The sequence below is a fragment of the Lathyrus oleraceus genome, chromosome 5, assembly GCF_024323335.1.
Source record: "Lathyrus oleraceus cultivar Zhongwan6 chromosome 5, CAAS_Psat_ZW6_1.0, whole genome shotgun sequence".
Lineage (NCBI taxonomy): Eukaryota > Viridiplantae > Streptophyta > Magnoliopsida > Fabales > Fabaceae > Lathyrus > Lathyrus oleraceus.
In genome coordinates, this window is record NC_066583.1 from 388,013,491 (window position 1) to 388,014,488 (window position 998).

The window sequence follows — 998 nt, forward strand, 5'->3', positions numbered from 1 at the left end:
AATCAAATAAAGATATAATTTAATTAAATCAAGTCTAAAAATGTGATATAGTTTCATGTTATCATGTATGCCCACAAGATGTCAACCCAGACAGATAATGATCAACTACTGATTCACTATTTCCAAGATAGCCTGACAGGTGATGCGCTCCGTTGGTATATGGGGCTAGATAGTGCAAGCATCCGCACTTTCAATGATCTAGGAGAGGCTTTCGTGAAACAGTATAAATACAACGTGGATATGGCGCCAGATAGGGACCAACTGAGGTCCATGTCTCAGAAGGACAAGGAGACATTCAAGAAGTATGCCCAGCGTTGGAGGGAGTTGGCTTCCCGGATTACTCCTCCTTTAGAGGAGAAGGAGATGACGAAGATCTTTTTCAAAACCCTGAGTTCATTTTACTATGAACGTATGATCGCCAGTGCCCCCAGTGATTTTACCGAGATGGTAAATATGGGGATGAGACTTGAAGAATGGGTCCGTGAAGGACGATTGTTGAAAGAAGAGGCGTCAACTAGCAAGAAGTATGGGAGCAATTTTAGCAAGAGGAAAGAAAATGAAACAAATGCAGTAAGCAGTGGGAGGCAGAGGAGGTCCCCAGCAAGAAGGAACTTACCACCCCGTCAACATCATCATCATCAAGTATCTTCTATTATTCCAGTATTTTCCAATCAGTCAACAATACCAATTCAACAACAACAACATCAGTATCAAAATCAATGTCAGCAATAACAACCACAACAAAGAACAAACACCTACAACAACAACAATTCTAGCAATAATCATCACCAGCAACAGAACTTCGAGAGGAAGAAGGTCTCTTTCGACCCCATTCTTATGTCATATGTCGAGCTGTATCCATATTTAGTCCTCAAGAATTTGATTCAACCGAGGAATCCACCACAGATCCCATAACCACTTCCATGGTTGTACAAACCTGAACTCCGTTGTGCTTTTAACCAGGGTGCACCTGGGCACGATATTGAGAACTGCTATCC